Here is a 20,391-nt window from a genome sequence, read left to right on the forward strand (position 1 = left end):
CGCCCTCTTAACATGCCTTCGTGGTGTAGTGGTCAGCACACTTGGCGTATATTCTAGAGGTGCGTGGTTTGAGTCCCGGAGAGAGCACTGCTCATTTTCATGTCTTTTGCTTTTAAAAAAATACCTTATGTCTCTAGAAGTGCGGAGAACATGATATTTAATAGATAAAGGTAAAACACAAAACGTTAAAAAGCCCCTTAGCGTGTAATATAAAATCTTAAAACTTTCAGATTTTTTTTCCTTATATATTCAAACTTAAATTTTTCATGCAGAAATCCTAATTTGGTTGGGGCATTTAAAGACAGTGCTACCCATTGTCTGTAGAGAGCTATTTTCTTCACAAAATTAGGTATATATAAAAAATAATTTAAGCGAAGTGCTGCCAGCGTCGTTCCACAAGTATATTTGTTATGCAGTGTCATAACTTAGATGCAAAATATTCGTGGATTAAGATTTGAATTTAATGAAACTGCTTGACCTAACCAGTTTTAAACATCATAAATTCCAAAATAACCCAAAGTTAGAATGCATACAATTTAATATTATTCACATGAAACAAAATTAAGCAGTGTAAAACATCCTATCTTTTGCATATTGTGTTCTTTTAATTCACATAATCCGTGCACTTATTGCACTGCAATTTTTATTTGAAATTATGATACAAAAACTGAAACTTCTTTTAAAACAACAGGGACCTGTAACGAAAATCCTAATGACATTTAAGACAAATTGTTCATTCTAAAAAGAGAAAAAGCAATTTTAGAGAAGGGGGAATCTTTCCAATTTACGGAATAATAAATATCGGTCGAGCATTGCAAACAGTTCGAGATTAAAGCAAGTAATTAGCAGTTTCATTAGGGCATCCTTGATCCTATGTAAGGAGATTAAAGCACGAAAGGAAAAATGGTCACCAGATGACTGATCAGATCCCCTAGTTATGATAATTGCATGCAAAGAGAACGAGATATCAGCAGTAATTGGCAAGTCCATCGTGAATGCTAGTATCCGTAATAGGCGTGCATCGCTTTGCATGGTAAACAAGATTTCGAATAGGAAAACTGATTACGCACTTAGTTAAGCCTGGAAAAGTAAATTTATGGTCGCGAGGGACTAATGAATGGAACTAAGAGGTTTGTTTCTAGACCTCTAGTGACTGTTTGGAATAAATTGTAGCTTTAGAACTTCATTTTTCTTGTGATTCTTTTACAAGAAGTACGTCATTCTAATTATATTGTAAGCAACAAAACGTAAAGTTTGCACAATGACAATTAGCATAAAATCTTCACTTGAAAGGAACTTTCTAAAAGAATTTTACTAAATGAGAAATGCTCTAGTTCCTTTTACATGCACACCTACACATGTGATGCACCACACATGCATAAAAGTTTACATGCACCACACATGCATAAAATTTTACATGCATAAAACTGAATATGGGCATCCGGAAGCCCTAATTTAGAATTTGTTTTATTATCTATTTTATATTTATATACGCGAACCACGGACCTTTGGAGTACGCGCCGAGTGTGTTGACCGGTACACTACGAAAGCATGCTAAGAAGGCGGAGGTACTACCTTATATCTTAAACCATAAAATTGTATTCAACAGCATATTCGCAAAATAATTAAAAAAACAGCATATCTTTAGAATTTCTGATGCACAGTATCGCGTGCTGGAGATAAAATGTTTTTTTTTTTCTTCCATACAATGCTGCCATTTCTCGCTTTGAAATGTTTGAGTTTCTTAATCAAAAACTCGCTAAAGTTCTACAAAATATAAAATAGATAATAAAGCAAATAATAAATTAGGGCTTCCGGATGCCCATATTCAGTTTATGCATGTAATAAATATATATATAGTAATGTATACAGGGTGGTGATAGCAATAATTTCCTGATATATAAACCCCTAGCCAATGCCGATTCAAGCTCATTTTGGGCCCTGGGCTCAAAAGATCTCTTGGCACTGGCGGATCCAAGGAGGGGCTCTTGGATCCGCTAACAAATTAAACAAAATGTTAATGTTTAATTTTTATTCTAAAAATGTATATAAAATTAAAATATAAAATTAAAAAACAAACCAGTATTCTTATAAAAAATATTAAAAATAAAAGCAACATAAAATATAGCATAAAAAGGGTAAAAATAAAAATAAAATTTTAAGATATAACTTATAACATAACAAAAATTATAACATTCTTTTTCTTGACTTAATTTTAGCAAACTGACGTACGGTAGTATCACTGTTAATTTTATCCAGTGCGTTATATTCTATATATAATAGTGGCAATGCATGAAGGTTTTCCTGACTCAAATTAGACCTTAATTATGTTTTTATTCTTTTAACGGCCGAAAAAGATCGTTCTCCTGATGCGTTAGAAATGAGTAAATAAATCTGCAGTAGAGTTGGAATATTCCAATGGAGTTTATTATATTATCTATCCAATGGAGTTTATTAACAAACAGCAACCATCTGGAATGCCTCCGCATTTACTTATGTTCAAGATTGCTACACTTGTAATGTTAATAAGAAATCTTGATCATAGGAATTGACTCATAAATGGTACAAGACTCATAATACAAGAGATGCACAGAAACTTTTTGAGATGTAAGATACTAGCAGGACATAAAAAAGGACACTTAGCTGCTATTCTAAAATAGATCATGGACCAAGCGAAAAGACATTACCATTCCGTCTTAAGAGAAGACGGTTGCCAATTATACCAGAATTGGCTATGGCTATACATAAAACACAAGCACAATGATACGAACGTGTAGGTATGTACATACCTGAACCTTTGTTCACACATGGTGTAGCATCAAGTAGAGTATATGTAGACTATATGTCGCATCAAGTAGAGTAAGGAGTAGAGATAACTAAAAATCGTATTGCCGTATTGCCCGTGTAATATATAAGGATATATTACAAATGCAATTTATAAGGAGTTATTGTAACCAAACTAAAGAAAGCAATACATTTATTAAATATATATAGTTAAAAAAGCGATAAAAATATTTTTTATAAAATCCCGTTTTTAGAACGAGTAGCCTCTACGGGTACTAATAATAATAATTTACCTTAATCTCTGCTGCCCGCTATCCTGCAACCAGTTCAATAAATCTATCGTTTTATTTGTCCCACAATCCACACTCCGTTATTTATTTATAAGGTTTACGTCGCATTACATATTTGGTAAGGTACTGTCTGTAGTCTAATTCATCTGCCTGCTTCTTGATGTAAAGCGCATTATAGTTGTCATACCACTCTTATCACCAGGCGCCGCGCCGGTCTTAGATATCGACGGACATGTACGTGCAGGTGAGAGGCGCGGATTATTTTCTCAAAATCATTTTCTATTTTTCTAAAGACTTGTTACCTTCAGCTATCGAAATTTATAACTAGAAATTCTGGTTGGGTCCAGCTTATCCAGGCCCCTGGGCGCCCGCCCCAAGCACCCAATGGATAAACCTGTACTGCTTCTAGCAGCCTACCCGCTCAACCAATCGAAATGAATTTTCAACTATTGTTATTTGAAGGTATGGGCTCAAGATCGTGATTATTTAAAACAATAGTGCTCTTACGGTTACGGTTACAGAGAAACATTATCAAAATTTTTGAAAGGCAACACCCATTTTTTTTTCGGCGCAAATTGATCAGCATATTCAGGAGCCATAAATGATGATGAAACGGTACACATATGACAGATATAAATACTGGGTTATAACATTTGCAAAACGAGCTCCGTAAGACGAGTGACAACAAAAGTGAGGAGAGAGAAACACCTTTTATTGGAGTTACAAGTTTTCAACGTGTTTAGGATAGCGTAATGTCTCGTAACTTTGCAGTTCCGTGGCCAGGACAATGCCCCGACATTCACTCCGATAGATTTCTGATTGTCTGAATTCTAAGGTGTATGCATCAAATCCACGAAATTTTCCAGAATTGGAAGGATCCATGAAACGTGAAGTTATATAAATAATACTCCTCCGATCTTACGTTCGTCATTGCTATCAACTAGCGTCTGCTTGCAATGCGTTACCATCCTCGAAGGTAGGTTGAAAACTTGAGTTCCAATAAATATCATTTTCCCTTTCCTCTCTTGTGTTGTTATATTCCCGAAGACTTCCCGAAAACTGTAGATACATACACAATAAAAAATATTTGGGAATTCTTCTGGTTTGGTGACAAATGATTGATGCTTTTTACATATATATTGAAAATTTTGGATTTTACTGGTATTGAATTTCATTTGTTTTATGTGTTTGTGAATTTGGTTCTAAATTTATTTTTATCCATAACTGATTAATTTTTCAGCAGCATATTGCGCGGAAATGATATTGGGATAATTTTGTTTTAAAAAAATTGATATACTATATATATATATATGTGTGTGTATGTATATGTATCTATTTAAATACTTTTGGGGCGGCCGATTTAAACCAAAATGGCGTGTTCACAACTACATTTATAATAGTCTCATATACAAAATTTAAACATTCTGAGGCTTTATGACAAATTACATTTTAAGTTATGTGAGATACCTACATACATACGTCACGAAAAATAATCTTTTCTGAATCCATTTTGAATTCATTTTACAATCCTTGTTGGAAACCGAAAATTTTTTGTCATTACAATACTTCCTTCACTTTCGTACAAGAAAGTAAAAATAAACGCAAAACTGCAAAATTTATCTATTTTGCAATACTCTGAATGCAATGTGCGAACGGAAGGTGTATTCTTACATGGAAACTATTTACTTTTGCATAGCTAGGTGATAAGCAATATTTACGGGATATAGCGGCAGGGAAAGAACTGCTTTTTTGGTATGTAATAGTGATATATAAACATCACGATGATGAGTGATATCTACAATGGATTTGGGCAGTTGTTTTTGCTACGTCTTTAGAATGATGACTCGTTGTATTAAATTGGCAAGAGCTGCAGACGTCATAAATTCATAATGGAGAAAAATATGTTTCGGACACAACCGTAGCTTCAGCAGACTTTTATTTTGTAATAAAGCAAGCCTTTTGAAGCATAATCAGGTTCAGACATCATCATTATGGGTGCCATCATATGAATCCCACAATTTCGTGTGGCTTAACAATTCTTTAAACAATGGAGGAAGCGGAGAGGAAACGATATGTGTTAGCAGTAGCAAGGCAAACTAGGAAAAAAGGAAGAGAAGTGCGCATCCAGAAAAATCATGAGAATCAAAAGATATCTCGATTTATGATTGGCTACGAGCTGCCCGTAAATCGGTTTTAAGTAAGTAAGCATCAAACTGATCAGTTGTAAAATGACGCAGTTCAGCAGAGTTATTATAAGCAAATTCTACTTTAAAAAAAAAGAGGGGAGATGCACAATTTTAAATGAAGAATTACGGGGTTATTGATAATTTAAGTTATAATTTTGATTTACATATAGAGAAACAAATGCTGAGCAATTTCAAAGATGATATATATACAAATGTCCAAATTAAAACAAAAACAGTTCAAAATTGAAAAAAAAAAGTCATACAATTAATAAAAAATAATAAAGCTGATATAAAATAAATAAAATTGTTGAAAATTTATTGGCCTTTTTCAAGGAGCAGCGGAAGAAGTTTCAAGAGAGTTATGTTCTTGTTTCATATCTAGATTATTGTGAAACTTGGAAGATTGCAAAAATTAAAAAAGAGCCAATTAAGTTATTATATTAAAATTTAAAACATCAAAATAATCAAAGTGATTTAAAAGGGCAATAATATATTATGAATAAGCATGATTGCTAAATTTTTTTTAAACCGAAAGAAACATGTTAAACTAAAAGTAAAATACCTTATTAAAAAAAAAAAAAAAAAAAAAATATACAAACATTTTCAAATTTAAGAAATACGAGAAACCATACGAAAATAAATAGCTTATGGCCTAAAACTGAAAAATTATAAATAAAACATAAATCAAAAAAATTTAAAAAGACATAATACCTAAAAATTGGTAAAATCATAGCAAAACAATATTTAAATTATTAATTAATTCAAATAAATTAATTTTAAGGGAGAATTTAAAATAAGTGAAAACCTGAATGAAATGTTATTAAGTTAAACCCTAAAAGTAATAAATTAACTATTTAAAAATTAGCGAGAACTGATAATCTTTTTCAGATTTTAGCATTATTAAATTAATAAAATATCATATTGGAGGAAGTTAAAAAAAAATTAACTAATATTTTTAATAAAAATTTGCATATAAAAATAAGTAACATGTGGATGATGGGGTTAGAAATAGTAATGAAAAGGAAAAAGATGAATTAAAGTAAAAAATCCTATTTGCAATACTTGTAAATTTGCAAGTAGTCTCTCTATCTCTGCGACTAACAAATGACCATTTCTATTTCAGTCCTTTTGTATGTTAAATAGGTGAAGTCGTTTCACTGTTGACTCACATTATTTCTTTTCCCAACTTTTTTTTTTTTTTTTTTTTTTTTTTTACTTTCACATATTGCCTTTTTACATGCAAAAAAATATTAAAAAATTTACTCTAAACACAGTTTTATAAAATAAACTAAAATGAATATATTCATATACCAGAAAAATAATATGAATATTAGCATTATGAGACTTTCTAAAGTAAACTGTTATCGAAGAATAACTTATTAGCGGATTGTTTGTTTTCATTTTTAATACGTTTCTTGGGTAGAAAAGAGTTTCTAATTAAGCGATTATAGTTCCAACGTTTATTTGCAGTATTTACGACTTTCCTGTGCAAAACATTTATTCCCACGTTCTAAGTAAATTCGAAATCAGAGCAAAAATCAATACCTAATTCTCTTTTCCAAAACTACTTAAGTTTCTTTCTCCAATTTCCTAAATGTTATTTGTATTCAATTCGTCCTTAAGAATATGCCAGCTAAACATTTTGCTTAATTTAATAGTGTAAATCTTCTTAAACTTCTTCGCAAATTATACTTACGTTATAAATAGCAAAATTAGATTATCGCGTGTATAGTCTCTCTTTTTCTCGATAAATCAGATCATCATAATTTTCTGCATTCTCTGCGGCGTTCATTTGCGATCACAATAACGTCCTTTGAGAGTGTACATAAAAGTGTGAGAAACGCCACTATGAATTAAATTCCCATGCGGCATGCTTAAGTCATTGCATAAAAAGTGATGTTTTAAATATGCTAGAAAATTTTACGTTTCTATTATCCATTCAATTATATGGACGTTTTGCGCAGTCTACTTAATTGAGGGATAATTCGTTATATATATATTGTTGAATGAACTTAAATTCACTTAGTTCGAAAACAAGTTTTTCTAATACTTGCGCAATAGCTACAAAGTAAGATAATAATAATTTATTTACTAAAGAAATATTGATTATATTATCTCCTAATATAAATTTTGTAAAAGTATCAAAAAAGAGGGAATCCGTATGTAGGAAGTTTAATTCCGAAAATTGTATTTTAAAGTAACTTGAATGTAAATTATTAAAAATGTTTTACGGGTACTTGAATTTGAATCATGAAAAACAAAATTTCAAACTTTGAAAAAGAAATTAAATTAAAAACAAGCAATTATCGCTATTGATAGGAAATTAGTTGACTTTTTAAGGGGAACAAACCAACTCCCGTTCAATGAAAATAATTAATAAATGCGAAGGTGTTTCGTCTTTTACTCAAGTAAGAATAATGATGCCAAACTGGCAAATGAAGTTAGGCCAAAACTGTATTTCCGTGAAGTGATGGGATTTAGAACTAAAGTAGAGTACCAAAGAACTCAGTCTGAATTAAGCATTTTCGCTAATACAAGATTCTTTATAAATTTTGAGTAAAAAGCAATTTATGTAGTAAAATTTACAAAATACTTGAGTAAATGTCCCCCGACACCTTCGCTTTTATGCATGTTAAATCAAAACAATTTGTATAAAAATTAAACAATAGTAATCTTATTTGGAATTATGAAATAGAACTCAAATTAATTGAAACAAACATTAGAAAAATAAGAAACATAACAATGCTATCTTTGCAAAAACAAATCAAATAATAAAAATTGAAAAATTGAAATATATATAAGAAAAAATGTGAAATATACATGAAGATATAAAAGGTGAGAAAATGCTACAATTAACTTACGTTCTTTCTAGTGGGATGTCGGCAAAGTGTTCTCTTCTGTGTTTACTTTTAATTAAAAAAGTGTGAAACTGTTTTAGAGTATTAAGAATGCAAAATTTTACGATGAATTTTCAATAACTCATCTGAACAAATTTTAATATATACGCTTTATAGCAGCACATGCTTATTAAAAATATTTAAAAATATTAAAAAATTTACTCTAAACACAGTTTTATAAAATAAACTAAAATGAATATATTCATATACCAGAAAAATAATATGAATATAAGCATTATGAGACTTTCTAAAGTAAACTGTTATCGAAGAATAACTTATTAGCGGATTGTTTGTTTTCATTTTTAATACGTTTCTTGGGTAGAAAAGAGTTTCTAAATAAATAATTTCACTACTCCATTCATAATATTACTCTAGCGTAAAATTTAAGAAGCATGATAGACAGAATATTTCGCTTTGTGCTTTGAAAAGTAAACGTTTTGAGAAATTGCTGATAGTACGCAGAAATGTTCAAAGTCAAATTAACCAAATTCCTTTTATTTATATATTTACACAATTTTTATCTTAACATTTTGTAGTGAGTATACTTGTGTCGCTATTTTAAGTAATTATGCTATGCCAGTTGCACGCAATCTCAAACAAAAAATAAGCAAAACTGATGCAGACTTTGCAAAATATTCGTTTTCAATAACTAAGAATTCAATGCATGTTACGAGCATCTCCAAAGCTACAAAGTAAATCTGAATATTAACGCATGACTAAAATATTTTTCGCTGCATTTACCTCTATTCCATCTCATATATATGCATAAGTAGCGTGCATATACAAATCAACTCCGAAAATGTGAGAATCTTCTGATACTAGTGGATAATTAACAATAAAATTATTTACATTGTATGTGTTCAAACAGTCATTTGGCACATATGTACTTTTGCTTGGAAGTATCGAACTGCAGACCTTATTTTTCATTTTATTTTATTTTGCATATACATGAATTTATTTTCTGATATTTCATTTACAGCAGGGCCATTACTCAAATCTCTTGAATCGTTGCACTTTAAATGTATGTTTTAAGAGACGGGGAATTTATATGCTGGAGAAAAGTCAAAAGACTTTTAGGGTGAATATATGTCTTCATGTATCTCAGTCTCTTTTGTAAGCGTAGTTAAAAATGAAAGAAGTCTTAAAATATCAATAGATTTGGGAAGTCTAAAAATAAATGAGAAAAAGAATAAATGTAGAATGGAATGTGCAACATCATTTGACCACAGGAAATATATTTGCATATGAGTCAGAAGAACATAATATACACTTTAAGACAAAAAAAAATCGACGCAACAAGTAATGCAAACTGGACACAAACTTATATGCATACAGCTTTCAATGGAAAATGCAAAATTTTAAAATTTGGTGGCCCAAGAACTAACAGGTGACGAGCAGCGGATCTTAACTGCGCATCTGGCAGGATATTAAGAGGAGAAATTCACGATTCCAACTCTTTAAATTCTTTGCGAATTTCGTTCCGTGTACTAGGGTAAACAATAACTATGGCTCGCAGACAGGTGCACAAACAATATGCGCAGATATCAGCATTTGAGAAAGGACGTGTAGTTTGGATCAAAGAAGCCGTTTGATCTAATAGGCAAATCTCTCAATATTTGAATAGAAGCGATGCCATTAGACGATGTTGGCAGGAATAGGTGAACCATGGCTGAACACAGAGTCAAGAAGGAAATGGTCGTCATAGAGAGACGACAGAAGGTGAGGCTCAAGCCAATCGTCACCATGGCACTCAGAACCCCAGCTTCATCATTATCTTCGAACCTACGTGCGAGTGATGCTTCGGTGACTGCAAGGACCATTAATAGGCGGATTTATATAACACGCGCTATGTGTTTTTACATATGATCCTACCAATGACCCAGCGCTGAAACCGCTGAACACTGACAATTCAACCCAGGTGTTCTCTACAAAACCGTGAAGATCAAGTTCTTCACAAACAAAACCAAAATAAATCATTCCGACGGATTTCATCACTTTTGGTTTTTCCCCTCTCCCTACGACGACTTTTTTCTTTGTTCTTTTTTTCCTATGTTTTTACCTTCATGCCAAAGCAAACGCGCGACAGGTAGACCGTCATGCACACAGATCTCTTAAACATACGGAATAGATCAGCGTTACGGGTTTTTTTTCCCTTCTTGGAAGTACAGTGTATTTATTCGCATATTTTCTCTCCTATTTTATCCGCATATGAATTAGAAACTTGATTTATGATTGGTATGATTGGTACCTTGTTTTTAGAGGTAGGGTAAAAGCGGTAAGAGACCTTCGGATTCATCCCCAGTCTCTATTAAAATTGGTGGGTGGGGGAGTTCTCCGCTCCGAGGATATAAAATCAGTCACTCTCTCTTGCAAAGTTCCCCTGAGCAACGTGCTCGGTGATCAGATGGCTAAATGACTGTTGGTTATTAGCTCTCTCGGAAGAATAACTTAAGTTGTAAGTGCACGGGCATTAGAAACAAGAACGACAAGAACGATGGTAAAGACTAAAGCAATGATACTTGCTCTTTACTGTATTTTTTAAACATTAATTTTCTGGAAAATTTTGTATAAATCATTTTGTTTTCAGCACTCAGAAACTTATTTTCTGAGCGACAAACAAATTCACCTCATTCTCTCATTCGAACGATTCGGAAACAGGACATTTCTGACATATTTGCCTAAAAAAATATGCTTAAATTTCTCGGAAGTGAAGTTCTTACATTGCACTATTTAATCATCTGATTTAAACGGGTGCGTGAACGTTATGCCCCTCAGCTCTTTATAAGTAGTTTAAAATAGAAGAGAGATTATTTACGTCTCACACAATGCTCCTATTTCTATAAAAATAGTGTAAAACAGCTTCCCAGTTTAAGAGTGCATAATACGGAATATAAAAACACAAATTCTCACTTTCTTGCCATTATTATCTTTTCTTCTTTTTAACTAATCTGTATTTTAGCTTTTCTCCTTCAACTACCCAAATTTAGATTAAATTTGTATTTACTGAATGGAGCAAATTTTATGTAGCAAAAGCTTCACTTTTTATGTTGCTTGAGTATTCTTTTACTATGATCAATTTTTATACTTTAGGTATATTGTGTACATGCTTTTGTTACTTTGTTTTAATATTTTAAAAGTACACAGAGTTTTATTAAAGTAAGGAATCTTATGGTCTCAAAGAAAAATTACTATATTTTATGAAAAATTCAAGAGCCGCTTAGTATTTTCTCGAAGCAAAATAAAGTTGCGTTTACAGTTCCGAATGAATTATTTAAAACTTTAAGAAAATTTACTCCGATTTACCGAATTTTGTTCATCTGTTTTGTGATGGCTTTATATACCTATTTCTCTTTCAACCATTTATATAAGCGTAAAGTTATCGTTTTAATTTCAATCTTGAACTACAGTTTTCAGATAAAACTAATCTCATACAAAACAAAAACAAACTGTGATATATGCTGATTACCACAGTGTCGTGAAAGACTACTTAGCATAATAATAATAATAATAAAGAATATTCTAAAGACATCTTTTATTGGATGTTTATTAGATGTTTAAACATTAATGTCAATTTAGATCCAATGAATGATTTTCTTCTAATACTATATTAAATTAATTTACAAACAATTTGTTGAATATGTAGTTTGTAGGGAAAATTGTATTAGATAATTATATGTTAATTTTACAGATAATACGACGTTCTCTTATAATACGTTTAATTATATTTTGGAAAGAAAAATTATTTTACTCTCTATTGAAGGAATTAGCATCATGTCACAAAACTTCTTTGTGGTATATTTTAAAATGTGAATGTTAATTTCTTAATAATTGGAGGTACAATCAAACACAGAATTAAATATTTGTTACTTCAGTGCACTCTTGTTCTCCTAGCGCGTTAATTTTCTCTCGAGTAATCGGAAAGATTTCATTTATCTAAGAGTTTACATCAATGAAAGCAATGCAGCTTGCCAAACGGAAGAAGAATCGAAGGCTTTTTGGGTTCAAGACTCTTAAGGGTGAGTACTTTTAATAAGTTTTCAATTCGAGTTAATACTTTTCATTGAATTCACTTTTCATTAATTTTAAAAGCATTTGAGTAAGTTTTTATGCATCGTGTTTGATAGAATTATCTTCACTTAAACGAATTTCAAATGAATATTTAAGAAAGACACTTTGTGTGTGACGGTTCAATAAACTGGCTATTAAACGATTTAAGGTAAGTACTACATTTAAAGGTAAGAATTAAAATACTATACTTTTGATTTGCATAAAGCAATTTAAGCCATTTTAGCATTTAAAGCAAGACATTTTTACATACGTATAGTTTATAAATTAAATCAAATCAAGCTAAAAAAATTCAACTTAAGTAGAAATTTCTGCAATATTTGACAAATGAAAGTTATGTGATTTTAGAAGCAAATATGAAATAAGCTTTGTTCTTTATGCAAATATACATACATTTCCATAACGAAATATTAAAGATACCAGAGGTATAACAATATTTTATTTTGGGATGAAGAAAATTGTTTTACAAATTAAAGGCAAATTAGTAATGTGCATTTTATCAAGCGATATGGAAGTGTACATCAGTTTCCTACTTTCTGGATAAAGCCAAATCAATATTTTTTCAATACAGAGAACTTCAAGAAATTAACCATTTGAAATACTCTTTATCTCTCTCCATAATCACTAACTTACAATCTGAAATTCATCTATTATTGAGGAATTTATTATCTTTGGTTAAATTGTACAGATTAATAATTTAAAATACATTTATAAATTACTTATATTTAAAACAACTATCATATTATTTGAAACCTAATCTTTCAGATAACTTTATCACCACCACGAAAATTGGTTTAGAATGCCAGATATTCGAGGTTGCAGAACGTTTGTCTTGTAGCCAGACATAAATGATTTATTTGCGAAATTACACTTTTCTAAGATATTATTTTTAAAATTTATTAACTGTCTAGTTTACTGCAAAAAATTAATGTTTTATATTTTATATCATATTACCTTTGAACATCATAATTATTGCTTTTATTTTTTTATCTCTAAGCTGGAATCACATAAAGGAGATATAATTGCTATAATTAAATAAGTGAATTAAAAGTCACTTTTCTTCAACACATAATAAAACAAAATAGAATTGCCGTACATTCCAGTTATCCTTTTAACGCAATTTTAGGTAAATAAAATTTTATAATGTCTAGCATTTTGTAGTATAATATATAAAACATCATATTTAGCTATTAATATGCAAACCATAATCAGGAAGAAATGTGTCTAAAGTAACGAAATTACATCGGAAGGTATGTTTAGTTTAGACATTTTTGGTTTAGGTCATTATCAAAGAACGATATAAAATTTTTCAGTTTTTACTGTTAAGCGAATTTCATTGTGAACGTCGCTGGAGCAGAGACAAAATTCCAGACATTTGTCTGTCTCTTTCTACGTTACGCGATGCATACTAACTTTAACTTCCAGCCTCAACATCGATTAAGTACATGCTGAGGTGATTAAGTTGTTAATTTTGATGTCGTAAATAATGCTCTTGGGGTAATCCTGAAAAAAAGATTCAGTAACTTCAAATCTGGTGACCAAGCAGGCCTTTTGAAATGTTCACACCCCTTCAGAAGTCTTATATATATATATATATGTTTTAGTCCCCATTTTCCTGCCCGAGGAAAGGCTGCTTATTTTCGTTTAGGGGGGAGTCTCGCATTTGTAATGAAGTGAATGAAATGTTGTCAGTTTTCACATTTTACTCATCATCTATTTAAGACTTTTCTTTGCTCACCCAAGACATCATTTGCACGGGGAAAAATGCAATTTTTAAGTACTTGTACATTGTACACTCATTTATTAATTATTCTTCATTCTTCTCAATATTACTAAGAGACAGCACCGTCATCTGGATGGTTTCTGTTTCCTTTAATTTGATATGTGTTTCATTTATGAAAGCTACGAACATCAGCCTTAAATAGGAATCTAGAGTATCATATTTTGTGAAGATAAAAAGAGGCTGTAATCCAAATTTTGATAAACAAACAAACAAACAAGCGAATTGACACTACTGAAAATGACTGTAAGCTTAATCAGTAAATCCATGCAAATGACGGCAAGAAAATATTTTGATTCACCCAAATTTATTGCAGTTTTTAAAAACAATAAAATTCCATTACACTCTGACACAGTTGAGATAATTCTTTTAGGAAATAAGTAGATATCTGATGAGAAAGTTTCTGAAGATGGAAGGATAGTTATTGACGATAAAAAATAATTTTCATTTTACACATTTAGCAGAAATGAGATATATTACAACAAACGCATCTGAGATATAAAATTTCTTGGAATAAAGTATATAAAAATGGCAATATAATCTTATAATATAGCTAATCTGTAATTTAAGAATCACTAAGCAAGCTGAAAAGAAAGAAGTGGTTTACAAAGTACAATATTATTTTTGCAAGCAAACAAACTAACTCGCCAAATATTATCTAGTCTCCCATGACTGAAACGTTTCCACATTAAATGCAGGTTTACTTCATTTAAAGATTTCAGCGTTTTCAGGTTTATACCAGAAAGGCTGAAGAAACTAAAATATATAAGACTTTGGTATAATTAATTTAGCTGAAATTAGAATAAATTTAAAACACATTATTTGATCCCTGTGCATATTACGATGCATTCTTTCAGAAGGAACCTCCAGAGTATTTAAAATATAGAATTGGTATATTAGGTTTAACTGTGGAAAATTTATCTTAAGATACTGAAATAAATATACGAAAAAAATTAAATGACAGTTGGTTTGGAAACAATTTAATTTATTTGAATTCTCATTGTTTGTTTGCTTCGAAACAGGCGTTATATTTGTATTAGGCTCTAACAGTAGAAACAATTTTTAATTCGCCTGGACAAAACACGAATGCAAACTACATCTGTGGCATCGACGTTATAGTTCACAATCACTCACTTAGAATATACATATAAAGAAAACATTATGTGCTTTCCTGTACATTTTCATATAATGCGTTTAACTTAAACTTTAGAAGCATTCTACGCAATTCCAAAAATTTGCAAGTACGTTAATGCACAATATAATTTTCTTTCCTGTTTTGCTTGATTTAATTAAATAAGGTTAGTTCATTTTTAAAATATAATTGCCCTGCCTCGATTAAGAAAAACTATCTCATTACAGGTTTAAAATGAACCATGGAGGAAAATCCGCAAGATCCGGATGAAGACGATATGTTATCTGCAGTTAAACAACCAGCAAAATATAAATTAATGTGTGCAAGCTTTCTAAAGGATATTGGAGATACAACGCACCCTGTGCGTAATTGTAAATGCAGGAAAAGGACCTGGAGCAAGAAATACAGTCTAATTAATTAACTGAAAATAGTCTCACTCATGAAAATAGTTCAAGAGTTACATAAAATTAGATCATAGTCTCTCATTTTTGAAATTTTTATCGTGGCTCCCTTGAAGAGTTTTATTCCTTTTTTTATATTTCAAGACTGCGCTGATTTGAAAGGACTGAATAAATATGCAACAGGATTGGAACTGATACCATCGGCTTTAAAAGGAAAGTGAGGATAAATGAAAGGATACATTTCACCTTCCGTTTGAATAATCGATGCAGCTATAACCATCTACACTGAAGAGTGCTCTTCACATGACTGGAAACCATTTATTTCTCTGTGCCTTATTACCATTTCTTTCCATAACGACGAGCAGAAATTGACTTTTTTCCCGTACGTCTGAAAAGACGGAGATTTCATCTGGAGATAACCTCAATTTTAAAACTGCTGTGTTTCAGAAAACTGAGTAGAGGTGTGGTAAGTCCATTCTCCTTCGCAAAGCATTATGTTAAATAATAACATTCCATATTAAATAAATTGTTTTACTCTGGTAAAGATTTTTTTTTTATTTTTCGCCATGGCATAAATTAGGATAATTTAAAGCATTTTTTCATTGATAGAAAATTTTTAAATAATTAAGAGGCTATTAGCATTGATTAATTTAAATTTTTAAACTTCATTTCTTGTCTTTTCCAAATATGCCTCTTACGACTTGAAAAAGACTCATTACTCTCTTGTCTACTTAAAATTATTATTTTAAGAGAAGGAAAGGAAACAATAGGTATAAAACAACATATGGCTACTGTTATAAACATCAAAGAAACTTAAATGTAATTAATAAGTAGTTTTTAGAAGCACGACACTAACAGGAAAAATATATGAATCTTCTTTTTATGTATGTAGAAATGTGTTTATGCTTAATAAATAAGTAAGTTTAAGTATAAATACATGCTTAAATTAAGCATTGTTTTGGTATTAATAATTGTGCTGAATTTCTGGAATTTAATGATGTCAATAGATACGCATGTATAACTGTTCCAAATTAACTAGCAGCGCTTTGACTTCCAATCAAATTCAAACACAAATTCTCCAGCAGCGGCTCTGCGCTATCTAAGCTGATTAAAATTTTTTCAAACTGAAATGATTATTTAAAATATTTCATTTTTGTCATGGATTGGCCAAACAATTGACGGGTCGAGCCAATCTCAATATACGTTCCAACTAGCCTATATCAGTTGTAGAGACATTAGGAGTTTTCATGCAGAGAGACGCGAAAAATAAGCTATGCCCTCGCCGAGACTCGAACCTCGGAACTCTCGAATACGCTTCGAGTGTGCTGGCCTTTACACCACGAAGGCATGCTAAGGAGGCGGGAGAAATTCCTTATACGGTTATCTTTACAATATGTGGACTTCGGCCAAAGACTTGAACTGCTGCTGACCATCTGACAAAGTTGGTGACAGCTTCGTCTTATACGATGAAAAACTGAGCAATTAGTTCTTTCACTTCAAATTTTGCTTATGATCTGAACTAACGCATCTTTCACAAATTTAGCTGGCTCAAGTGTAGCTATTATTTGAAAGGTAATAACTGGTAAGGGAGGAAAAGGAAGTAATTATAAATAATAAATAATAACTGCATTTATTTTTTTTAATCTCACTAAACAACTTAGAAAATACTGCAGAGGTGTTACATTTCAGGTTCTAAGAACTTTCAAAATTTCTTCATGTATTTCGCATAGCTTTAAAAGGAAAATTAAATTTACCTTAAAACATTATTTTCAAGCAACGCGCCCTATACAAAGTAAACGATGTTAGAACATCTCTGGAGCGAATGCTAAAGAACCGTTTGTTTTAAGATTAAAACCCAAAAAGTACGTTTGATTGCATTAAAATGGTAGTACTCAAAATATTTATATTAAGCGAATGGTTATTATGTCGCAAGCGTAAATCACATGCGACAATAAAAGAGCTTTTACATTAATTGTGTAAATTTTCATACTACGTGATGCATTGTAAAACTATTAACACTCCTCTGATATTTTTAAGAATTATTAAGAATTTTCTTGTTCCTCAAAAGCTAATTTATATGCACTAAGCCATTTACTTCTATAATTCTAGAAATAAAATAAAATAATGATAAAAATTATTAGAAAAACTTATGAAAGTTAACATATGTAAATTAAGTAATGTTTAGTTCGTTGGATTAATAAGTAAAGCACTGTTACAATATAAAAAGCAATTAAGCAGATTATTAGGTTAGGTTATGATATTTAAGCATAGCAAAGTATGCTATGGCTATCTGTGTAAAAGAAGCAATGCTTTCATTGTTGATTTTCTACGGGAAATTGTCTCGCATTTACTTTACATGGGAAAAAGCACGAAAGCTAACCACGCAGAAAGCCTGTTCGCCTGGGATCGAGCCTGGGTCGAACTCCCAGTATTTAGCTTAGTATTTAGTATTGTCTTAACTACTCCGCCACTGCGGGACGCTATGCGCATTAGTAGCAAAACCTAACACTGATAGATTTCAAGGCCGCCTGAATGATTAAGGCTATAACAGTGGTATAGTAACATAATGTAACGTCAACACGACGTGGGATATTGGAGGTCTACACTACAGAAGCTCCTGGTTAACGCGCAGAACAGAAAAGATTCATACTGAATGCAAAAAACATTCTTAGCTTTATTATAATATGCAACTTATGTCCACTGAAATTATATGTAAATTGAAATTTTGTCCCGTAACAATTGAAACAAAGACTATATTTTGAGCAATTTTCCACAAAAGCAGTGAACTGTGCAGAGGTGTGGATTTCATTGAAGTACTTTTCGATGGTATTGTTATTAGGGACAAGATGCAAATAGAAATTCGATTTTGGTATGGTATTAAAACATTATTAGATGACTAATATATTTGGATGCATGCAATAGTGTACATTCGCTTCTAAATTAAATTTAGTCAAAGAATTAATAAAGAACTTATTAAAGACATATAAATTAATTATGTGTGCATTTAATAGTAACATATAGAATTAGGATACCTCGAACGTAAGTAAATAAAACCATAAAGGCATGTGGGCATTAAATTTATAATCCCATTCAAAGTTATAAGAACGTGGAACTTGGCTTTCTTTTACAATATTGAACACTACGCAACACAAATTTCTAAATATTCACTTTTTAACGTAACTTTCCCGCGTTATGCGTGTTGGTAAGTTGTTTTTAATGTAGTAAGAAAGGTGACTATTTTTTAAAATGTAAAACTATATTAGGTTTCGCAGATTACTTTCAATTCTACGTATTTATGTATTCTATGTAGTGCTGACTAAATTGAGGGGAAAAAGTACTAAATATTAAAAAAAAAAAAAATATGGGATTCATTTCTGAACAACTTAATGATATCAAATGATACGAATGTTTCCAATTTATGTCCATTGCATAATGCTGTATGGAACTGTTGAGCCTGAACAATTCAGAAGATATTGTCAAAGTTTCGAACAAAAATTATTCTCTTTAATCCTCTTCGAAAGTTTTCATTCTCAGGAAAATCAAGAAGTAAGTCGTATTTCATTTTCCTGTAAACAAAAATGACAGCTCCCTATGAAACAGTATTTCGTGGCGCGTTTCTCAGAAAAAATTACAGGTGCAACCAAGCGGTGTTAAGATTTTTTTCGCACGTAAAAGTTCCAATAGTCCTTTAAGAGTTATTTTTGCGCAAACTCTCCCGGGAACGTTGATGCGGAATTGCAAAAAATAAACAATTCATAAATTTTAGCTGATCTTTAAAGCTTAAACGATTGAAGCAGGTGTTCGTACGTGATCCAGCTGAGAATGTTGCAGTACCCGGTATTAACAGGGTGGAGTACACACTTCTTTTGCTTGAATTTATTATTTTCTTGCAATATGGCAGGTGGGAAATAAACGCTTTAAACCCTGTTATTCGCCTGAGACAGGTCACTGCTCGATCATTCTTTCTTAGCACGCAAACCCTTACAATAAAATAACATTTGAAAGAAACACTAAAGTACATGCTACATTCAAACCGCAGGATTAGGAATTGCATGAGAATGGTTTTGTGGTTGTGGAAAACATGGATACAGGAAACTGTTGGACTGTATATGAGGTAACATTAAATGTAAGGAGGAATAACACTGAATGTAAGAGGATTGCCTTTATAAAATAATAATTCTCACTAAATATGTTCACGAAAATGAACGTTTCTGTTAGGTGCTGCAAAGATCTCAGATTGATACATATTCGTCCTTAGAAGAGCTTTAATTTTTCCAGTACCTTATGAGTTATTTTTAGAAATGAATACACCAGACTCATAGCATGCCTTAACTGGATATGATTAAATTTAAAAGACACCTGTATTTACAAGTCAATCAATTGCGATATCAAGAGCAACGAACAGTTTCATTTAAATTCAGTTAATTAAAAAATTTTCTTTATTGTACGGTGTATAATTTTCAAGGTGTTTTAAAATAACGTATTCCACATAATTCACGCTCAGGGGCTTCGAGAAACATCATTATAAAATTTTCCATTGCTTAATTCTCATCAGATATGCCTGACAGCAAGATACTTACAGGTCTATGAATTCGGACTATGGTTAGATTTTGTGGCAGTCAGAGATTTTTGAGGTCCTTAACCCGTAGGACGTCTTTTGTTATCTATGATATTATGCATCTAGGCAAAACTATGAGCTATGACGTTTACACTAAAAATGTAGAGAAATTACTAAAGAATCATAAAAATGAGCCCAGTTAGAAAGTATTGCGGCAACTTGAGAAGCAGCAAGAAAATACGATTTAGAAAGAAATGTCATCAAAGGAAAAGGAATGCACGAAATTTGTGCAAAATTT

General features: G+C 31.2%; 1 protein-coding gene across 2 annotated transcripts in view; it reads left to right on the forward strand.

Annotated features, from left to right (window-relative positions):
* LOC118187603 (uncharacterized) overlaps positions 1-20,391 on the forward strand; it is a 934,081-nt gene that overhangs the window by 135,831 nt on the left and 777,859 nt on the right. Inside the window, exon 3 of one of the 2 annotated variants that reach the window (XM_085808398.1) lies at positions 15,362-16,001. The exons of the other annotated variant lie outside the window; for it this stretch is intronic. The gene's annotated coding sequence lies outside the window, so the exon portion shown is untranslated. The remainder of the gene's footprint in view (positions 1-15,361; positions 16,002-20,391) is intronic. 2 annotated transcript variants of the gene reach the window in all.

Source organism: Stegodyphus dumicola, chromosome X1 (assembly GCF_044657685.1).
Source record: "Stegodyphus dumicola isolate Sdum_Otavi_A_Nest chromosome X1, ASM4465768v1".
NCBI classification, from domain to species: domain Eukaryota; kingdom Metazoa; phylum Arthropoda; class Arachnida; order Araneae; family Eresidae; genus Stegodyphus; species Stegodyphus dumicola.